We start from the raw sequence: 9,635 nt of genomic DNA, 5'->3' as shown, positions 1-9,635 counted from the left end.
TGAGACTATCTACTGGTTTCCAGCATTGGGCTTTAGGGTAAAAGCAGCAAGGAGGTAGTTCATTCCATTTTCCCATTGTAACTTTGACGGAATTGACAGATGTGTCTCAGATATTTTTAAGCCTTGTGAGGATCTTTCACAAAATTAACAGGAAGACCCCCACCTCACTCTTCAATGGGACAAATGTGGACATCAAGGAATAAAAACTGTCAATCCTATAATCTAAAATGTAATAGCAATGGTTAACCTAAATTGTCTGAAATTATAATCAGCAGAAGCCTATGCCCTGGTTTTAGCAAACATTGCATCTTAATCGGTATGAATATCAGAGATGTATGTCTAAGAATCATGCCCAAATGGTATTCTTTCTTTTTCTTTCCATATTTTTTATTAATGCATTATAATTGAATGTAATAGTGGGATTTGTTACTACATATTCATACATGCACACAACATGACAATATAATTTGACCAATATCGTTTCCCAGTATTTCCCCTTTCCCTCCCCTGCACCCTCCCTCTGGTCCCTTTCCTCAAATCTACTGATTTCAGTTTTTATGAAATCCTCCCACCTTTCTTTACCTTTTGCCTCTCTAGCTTTCACATATGAGAGAAAACATACACACCCTTGACCTTCTGAGTTTGGCTTATTTTGCTTAACATAATGGTCTCCAGTTCTGTCCATTTTGCTACAAATTACATACTTTTTTTCTTTTCTTGATGGCTAAAAAAAAAAAAAAAAAAAAAAAAAAAAAACCAACTTCCACTGTGTATACATACCACATTTTCTTTATCCATTCATTCATTGATGGACACCTAGGCTGGTTCCACTTAGGCTATTGTGAATAGTGCTGCTATAAACATAGGTATGCGTTATCACTATAGTGATAACTTTCTTACAGATCAATTCCAAGGAGTAGTACAAATGTGTCATACAGTGGTTCTATTCCAAATATTTTGAGGAACCTCCATACTGGTTTCCAAAATGGTTATACTAATTCACTATCCCACTGACAGTGTCAAAGTGTTCCTTTTTCTCCACATCCTCCCCAGGTTTTATCATTGTTTGTATTCTTGATGGCTACCATTCTGACTGGAGTGAGATGAAATCTCAGTGTAGATTTGATTTGCATTTTCCTAATTGCTAATGATTTTGAACATTGTTCATACATTTGTTGGCCATTTGCATTTCTTCTTTATAGAAGTATCTGTTTAACTCACTTGCCCATTCATTAATGGAGTTATTTGTTTTCTGGGTGTTATGTTTTTTTAGTTATTTGTATTTTTAAAATATTAATCCTGTCAGAAGAGTAGCTAACAAAGATTTTCCTCTGTTCTGTAGATTTTATCTTCACATTCTTGTTTCTTTTCCTATGCAGAAGCTTGTTTATTTGATAACATCCTATTTATTAATTCTTGGCATTATTTCCTGAGGTTTAGGGGTCATATTGAGAAAGTCATTGCCTGTGCCTACAGGCTGGAGGGCTGACCCTATGTTTTCTTATAGGAGCTGAATAGTTTCTGGTCTAATTCCTAGGTCCTTGATCCATATTGAGTTGATTTTTGTGCAGGGTGAAAGAGAAGGGTCTGGTCTCATTCTTCTCATATGATTAACCAGTATTCCCAGTTCCACCAAATAGTTTTCTTGATACAAGTCTTTGAAGAACCCAACTTCCATACTGTCCATGCAGGAAGACAAAATTCATCAGCTGTAGAAAGTTAGAATTACTGAAGCTCTGAAAGTTAAACAAATCTATGAACAAATAGATGCAAAAAAAGAAAAAACACCATTTAACTTAATGGAATTATGACTTTGCTCTGTCTATCCTGGCTCGGCTTTGACAGACCCTCTGGACTGTGCTGCTTAAGCCAACAACCCCTCCTCAATTTTTCCATCTGTCATCTCAAAGGCACCCGTCTTCCTTCCATACTAAAAATTGACTCCATCTCCAACATTCCCATTTTGAAAATCACCATCTCAGCGGGTCAACATGCACTAACCTGTCTCAAGTACCCTGATCCACCACTTACTAATACCATGACCTGACATAAGTCACTTAAATTCTTGGTGCTTGACTTTTCTCACCTACAAAATAGAGTTTATGACCGGCGGATCAGGCCCAGGAGCCTGCCGGCGTGGTACAAACACCACCCTAATTGGAGTAGTGGCAGAGCAGAGTCGCCGCCCGTGCCAGGAACAGGCCCAGCGTCCTGCAGGCGGGGTAGTCACGACACCCCAATTGGAGTAGGGGCAGAGCAGAGCCTCCACCCGTGCCCGAAAGGTGGGCAGATCTGCGACCGACCAGCGGGACAGGCCCAGTGGCCTGCCGGTACGACAGACACGTCACCCCATTTGCAGTAGGGGCAGAGTAGAGCCGCCTCCCGCACCTGCAGGGTAGGCAAACCTGCAACCGACCGGCGGATCAGGCCCGGTGGCCTGCCGGCGTGGTACACTCGTCACCCCAATCGGAGCAGGGGCAGAACAGAGCCGCCGCCAGCTCCCAGAACAGGCCCAGTGACCTGCCGGCGTGGTAGCCACGAAACCCCAATTGGAATAAGGAGAGAGCAGAGCCGCCGCCCACACCTGCAGGAAAGATACGCAAGCAGTATGAAAAGACAAGGAAAGAAAGGACCACAAGCAATGCAGGTCAACGCAACTTTAGAAGAGGTAACAGCTGCAGCAGATGGAATGTCAGATAAAGAATTCAGGATATACATGCTTCAAATGATCTGGAGTATCAAGGAAGACATTAAACAGCAAAATCAGACAATGAAAGACCACTTCGACAACGAACTACGCAAACAAATCCAGGAAGCAAAGGAGCAACTATACAGGGAGATAGAGGTTATAAAAAACAAACAAACAGAAATCCTAGAAATGCAGGAAGCAATAAACCAACTTAAAAACTCAATGGAGAATACTACCAGCAGAGTAGAACACTTAGAAGATAGAACATCAGACAGTGAAGACAAAGTATTTCAACTGGAAAAGAACATAGACAGCTCAGCAAGACTGTTAAGGAACCATGAGCAGAACATCCAAGAAATATGGGATAACATTAAGAGACCAAACTTAAGAGTCATTGGGATACAGGAAGGTACAGAGCTCCAAACCAAAGGAATGAGAAGTCTATTCAATGAAATAATACAAGAAAACTTCCCAGACTTGAAGAATGAGACAGAATCCCAAATCCTAGAAGCCTACAGGACGCCGAATGTGCAAAATCATAAGAGATCCACACCTAGACACATTATAATGAAGATGCCCAACATACAGAATAAGGAGAGAATTTTAAAAGCTACAAGAGAAAGGAAGCAGATTACATTTAGGGGTAAGCCAATCAGGATAACAGCTGATCTCTCAACACAGACTCTGAAAGCTAGAAGATCCTGGAATAACATATTTCAAACACTGAAAGAAAATGGGTTCCAACCAAGAATTGTGTATCCAGCGAAATTAAGCTTCAGGATGGAAGATGAAATTAAAACCTTCCACGATAAACAAAAGTTTAAAGAATTCGCAGCTAGAAAACCATCTCTTCAAAACATCCTCGCCAAAGCATTACAGGAAGAGGAAATGGAAAATAACAATGAAAACCAACAGTGGGAGGTAGGACAATAAAGGGGGGGGGGAATAATCAAAGAGGAAAACAAACCATGTTTAGTAACAGAAATAAACAAATATGGCTGGAAGAACAACACATATCTCAATAATAACCCTAAATGTCAATGGCTTAAACTCACCAATTAAGAGACACAGGCTAGTAGAATGGATCACAAAACAAGACCCAACAATATGCTGCCTACAGGAGACGCATTTGATAGGAAAAGACATACATAGGCTGAAGGTGAAAGGTTGGGAAACAAGCAGGAGTGTCCATACTCATATCAAATAAAATAGATTTCAAGCCAAAGTTAATCAAAAGAGATAAAGAGGGACACTACATACTGCTTAAGGGAACCATACAACAACAAGACATAACAATCATAAATATTTATGCCCCAAACAATGGTGCAGCTATGTTCGTCAAACAAACTCTTCTAAAGTTCAAGAGTCTAATAGACCACCATACCATAATCATGGGAGACTTCAACACACCTCTCTCGCCACTGGACAGATCTTCCAAACAAAAGTTGAATAAGGAAACTATAGAACTCAATAACACTATTAATAACCTACACCTAATTGACATATATAGAGTATACCACCCAACATCAAGCAGTTACACTTTTTTCTCAGCAGCACATGGATCCTTCTCAAAAATAGATCATATATTATGTCACAGGGCAACTCTTAGACAATATAAAGGAGTAGAGATAATACCATGCATCTTATCTGATCATAATGGAATGAAACTGAAAATCAACGATAAAAGAAGGAAGGAAAAAGCATACATCACTTGGAGAATGAACAATAGGTTACTGAATGATCAATGGGTTATAGAAGACATCAAGGAGGAAATTAAAAAATTCTTAGAGATTAATGAAAACACAGACACAACATATCGGAATCTATGGGACACATTGAAAGCAGTTCTAAGAGGAAAATTCATTGCTTGGAGTTCATTCCTTAAAAAAAGAAAAAACCAACAAATAAATGATCTCATACTTCATCTCAAAATCCTTGAAAAAGAAGAGCAAAACAACAGCAAAAGAAGTAGAAGGCAAGAAATAATTAAAATCAGAGCTGAAATTAATGAAATTGAAACAAAAGAAACAATTGAAAAAATTGACAAAACTAAAAGTTGGTTCTTTGAAAAAATAAACAAAATCGACAGACCCTTAGCCATGCTAGCGAAGAGAAGAAGAGAGAGAACTCAAATTACTAGCATACGGGATGAAAAAGGCAATATCACAACAGACACTTCAGAAATACATAAGATAATCAAAAACTATTTTGAATCCTTATACTCCAACAAATTAGAAGATAGTGAAGGCATAGATAAATTTCTTAAGTCATATGATCTGCCCAGATTGAGTCAGGAGGATATAGAAAACCTAAACAGACCAATATCAATTGAGGAAATAGAAGAAACCATAAAAAGACTACCAACTAAGAAAAGCCCAGGTCCAGATGGGTATACAGCAGAATTTTACAAAACCTTTAAAGAAGAACTAATACCAATACTTTTCAAGCTACTTCAGGAAATAGAAAAGGAGGGAGAACTTCCAAATTCATTCTATGAGGCCAACATCACCCTGATACCTAAACCAGACAAAGACACTTCAAAGAAAGAAAACTACAGACCAATATCTCTAATGAACCTAGATGCAAAAATCCTCAATAAAATTCTGGCGAATCGGATACAAAAACATATCAAAAAAATTGTACACCATGATCAAGTAGGATTCATCCCTGGGATGCAAGGCTGGTTCAATATACGGAAATCAATAAATGTTATTCACCACATCAATAGACTTAAAAATAAGAACCATATGATCATCTCGATAGATGCGGAAAAAGCATTCGACAAAGTACAGCATCCCTTTATGTTCAAAGCTCTAGAAAAACTAGGGATAACAGGAACATACCTCAATATTGTAAAAGCAATCTATGCTAAGCCTCAGGCTAGCATCATTCTGAATGGAGAAAAACTGAAGGCATTCCCTCTAAAATCTGGAACTACACAGGGATGCCCTCTCTCTCCACTTCTGTTCAACATAGTTCTCGAAACATTGGCCAGAGCAATTAGACAGACGAAAGAAATTAAAGGCATAAAAATAGGAAAAGAAGAACTTAAATTATCACTATTTGCAGATGATATGATTCTATACCTAGCAGACCCAAAAGGCTCTACAAAGAAACTATTAGAGCTAATAAATGAATTCAGCAAAGTGGCAGGATATAAAATCAACACGCATAAATCAAAGGCATTCCTGTATATCAGCGACAAATCCTCTGAAATGGAAATGAGGACAACCACTCCATTCAAAATATCTTCAAAAAAAATAAAATACTTGGGAATCAACCTAACAAAAGAGGTGAAAGACTTATACAATGAAAACTACAGAACCCTAAAGGGAGAAATAGAAGAAGATCTTAGAAGATGGAAAAATATACCCTGTTCATGGATAGGCAGAACTAACATCATCAAAATGGCGATATTACCAAAAGTTCTCTATAGGTTTAATGCAATGCCAATCAAAATCCCAACGGCATTTCTTGTAGAAATAGAGAAAGCAATCATGAAATTCATATGGAAAAATAAAAGACCCAGAATAGCAAAAACAATGCTAAGCAGGAAGTGTGAATCAGGCGGTATAGCGATACCAGACTTCAAACTATACTACAGAGCAATAGTAACAAAAACAGCATGGTACTGGTACCAAAACAGACGGGTGGACCAATGGTACAGAATAGAGGACACAGAAACCAATCCACAAAACTACAACTTTCTTATATTTGATAAAGGGGCTAAAAACATGCAATGGAGGAAGGATAGCATCTTCAACAAATGGTGCTGGGAAAACTGGAAATCCATATGCAACAAAATGAAACTGAATCCCTTTCTCTCGCCATGCACAAAAGTGAATTCAAAATGGATCAAGGAGCTTGATATCAAATCAGAGACGCGCCGTCTGATAGAAGAAAAAGTTGGCTACGATCTACAGTCGGTGGGGTCGGGCTCCAAATTCCTCAATAGGACACCCATAGCACAAAAGTTAATAACTAGAATCAACAAATGGGACTTAATCAAACTAAAAAGTTTTTTCTCAGCAAAAGAAACAATAAGAGAGGTAATTAGGGAGCCTACACCCTGGGAACAAATCTTTACTCCTCACACTTCAGATAGAGCCCTAATATCCAGAGTATACAAAGAACTCAAAAAATTAGACAATAAGAGAACAAACAACCCAATCAACAAATGGGCCAAGGACCTGAACAGACACTTCTCAGAGGAGGACATACAGTCAATCAACAAGTACATGAAAAAATGTTCAACATCTCTAGCTGTCAGAGAAATGCAAATCAAAACTACCCTAAGATACCATCTCACTCCAGTAAGATTGGCAGCCATTAAGAAGTCAAACAACAACAAGTGCTGGCGAGGATGTGGGGAAAAGGGTACACTTGTACATTGCTGGTGGGACTGCAGATCGGCGCAGCCAATTTGGAAAGCAGTATGGAGATTTCTTGGAAAGTTGGGAATGGAGCCACCATTTGACCCAGCTATTCCCCTTCTTGGTCTATTCCCTAAAGACCTAAAAAGGGCATGCTACAGGGACACTGCTACATCGATGTTCATAGCAGCACAGTTCACAATAGCAAGACTGTGGAACCAACCTAGATGCCCTTCAATAGACGAATGGATTAAAAAAATGTGGCATTTATACACAATGGAGTATTACTCTGCATTAAAAAATGACAAAATCATAGAATTTACAGGGAAATGGATGGCATTAGAGCAGATTATGCTAAGTGAAGCTAGCCAATTCCTAAAAAATAAATGCCAAATGTCTTCTTTGATATAAGGAGAGTAACTAAGAACAGAGTAGGGACGAAGAGCAGGAGAAGAAGATTAACATTTAACAGGGATGAGAGGTGGGAGGGAAAGGGAGAGAGAAGGGTAATTGCATGGTAATGGAAGGAGACCCTCAGGGTTATACAGTGGAGGAGGTAGAGAGAGAGGAGGGGAGGGGAGGGGAGAGGTGGGGAGGGGGGAGGGTGGAGGACGGGAAAGGCAGCAGAGCACAACAGACACTAGTATGGCAATTTGTAAATCAATGGATGTGTAACTGATGTGATTCTGCAATCTGGGTATGGGGTAAAGGTGGGAGTTCATAACCCACTTGAATCAAAGTGTGGAATATGATATGTCAAGAAATTTGTAATGTTTTGAACAACCCACAATAAAAAATTAAAAAAAAAAAAAAAGAATAGACATTAAAAAAAAAAAAAAAAAAAAAAAAAAAACAAATAAACAAATAGAAATATAGAAAAAGTGCCCCTGAGTTCAATCCCTGGTACCAAAAAAGAAAAAAAAAAAAACCCAAACCCCAAACAAAAAAAAAAACCCCCAAAAAAAAAAATAGAGTTTATGAAGAAATAATAATAGTGATTTGAAGTTTAAGTAGAATAATGAATAAAAGGGTTTAGTACAAAATTAATAAGCAGAGAACTGTAAATTTTAGCTATTATTATTGTCAATACTTCAACATGCTTCTCTACCTTGTCTCCAGTTCTACTGACTCCAATAATATCTTGACTCTCATGATTTCACACCTCATTATTTTAACACCTCTCCCACTGGGTGTTGTTTTTTGGGGGTTTTGTTTTTTCTTTGCCAACAAACATTCCCTGTTCTTCATCTTAAGCATTAATAATTAAATAATTATCCCCTGCTCCCAATTTCCCATTACATCAAGTTCTTGGCTTGTACACCATCTTATACTTTGCTTTCGAGGTTTTCCCTGATTTTATTTCATTCAATAAACCTAAGCATGTTGTGAATTCATAATTATTGGATTCCTTTTTGGTAGCAGCTAATTGTTAGGGGAAGAGAAAACCCGTAGTTCCTGTCTCCCACAGCCTCAACACTTGTAATACATCCACATGAAAGCAAGACACAGAAATGACTCTACCACTCATGCCAATGAAACTCTTACCACCTGTTTCTTAACTCAAGGAAGACTCATCACTAGTCATTCAGCTGTTCCAAAGTGGCTGCTCAGGTCTGAATTTTTGTGACCCCCTCAAAATTCATATGTTAAAACCCTTACCCCCAAGCTGATGGCATTAGGAATTGGGGCATTTGGGGGATGCAATCAGTCATGAGGACAGAGCCATAGTGAATGAGATTAGTATCCCTATAAAATAGGCCCCAGAGACCTGTCTTGCCCCTTTTCAATACATGAGACACAGCAAGAAGGTGATATCGGGAGAAAGTGGGACCCCAGATATTGACTGGGTCAGCACTTGATCTTGGACTTCTTAGTTTCTGGAAACATGAGAAATAAGTTTCTGTTGTTTACAAGCCACTCAACTTATGGTGTCTAGTTATAGTAGAATGAACAGACTAAGAAAGTGGAACGCATAGAAAATTCACCAGAAACAAATTCTACAGTATTCCAGTGGCAGGATTAAACTAGCTTTCTGTTCAACATCTTCTGCTAAACAACTGGACATAGGACAGATTGAGAGTCTTTCCAGGGCAAGAGGTCAATTGAACTCACTAAATCCCTGGGCCTTGTTTATGCACCAGCTCCAATAATGCCTATACAAATGTTCAGCCTGATCAGCTTCACTTCCCAGATGAGTAAATAATGCTTAACATCCATTATACTAATCCAAAAGCAACTTACATGAACTACAATAAGGACAGAAAGACAGTGAAGCCCTCTGACTGCGTAAGACTCTGCTTAGAACCTTCTATGTTTTAATTATCTCGGTAGTACTTACTCTTCATTAAGTTACCTAACAGGTTAACTAACCAAATTTGAAGTGTACATTAAATTAAGTAATACCTTCCATTCAGAAGTATTTTAATGATAAACTAAAAACTATAACATCAAATTTTACCTTCTCCTATTTAACACATACATTCACCTAGATAATAGCAGTTTCTTGACCTTAGCATTACTCTCATTTTGGACTGGAAAATCCTGTTATGATGAGATGACTTGTGCATGGTATG

The sequence above is a fragment of the Marmota flaviventris genome, chromosome 12 (genome assembly GCF_047511675.1).
Source record: "Marmota flaviventris isolate mMarFla1 chromosome 12, mMarFla1.hap1, whole genome shotgun sequence".
Classification (NCBI taxonomy): domain Eukaryota; kingdom Metazoa; phylum Chordata; class Mammalia; order Rodentia; family Sciuridae; genus Marmota; species Marmota flaviventris.
Note: the sequence above shows the minus strand (reverse complement) of the source record.